Here is a 546-nt window from a genome sequence, read left to right as displayed (position 1 = left end):
TATGGGTGGGTTATCGCCTTTTTCTAGTTTCTGAAATGTGCTTGTTTAGCATTGAGCTGAAGCACCGCCAAACCCAAGCTCTAATCCTTAATGGGTCACCAGAAACCATTTGGATGTCAAGATGTCTGTTTTGGAATTTTAGCTCAGAAGTTTTTTTCCTTTACCTCTTTACTCGGTGTGATGGAAATGTTAAATGTTCAAACTTTAGTCCCTGCAAGTCAACATCAGCTTATCTTCTACGGTTCTTTCAGACTTGAGTAGCTATAGGAGAATTTATTTAATATTATGACACTGTATTGTGTCCATTATACCTTTAAAAAAAACAGGAATGGAGCAAAGAGAGGAAGGTAATCTTCCCCCCCAAAAATGTATGTAATTCTTGGTATTTTAATCCCAGATATATGGATTCATAATCTAACATTCTAAGTTTTTTTCTTCCTGACTTTAAAGAGTGCTCTCTTCTTGTCCACAGGCTCACTAATGTGGACTCTGGAACTGTGCTGGTGTCTGTGTAGGTCTTTGGCTGTGTGGACAGAGGGACCAACA

This window comes from Oreochromis aureus, linkage group 20 (genome assembly GCF_013358895.1).
Source record: "Oreochromis aureus strain Israel breed Guangdong linkage group 20, ZZ_aureus, whole genome shotgun sequence".
Lineage (NCBI taxonomy): Eukaryota > Metazoa > Chordata > Actinopteri > Cichliformes > Cichlidae > Oreochromis > Oreochromis aureus.
Note: the sequence above shows the minus strand (reverse complement) of the source record.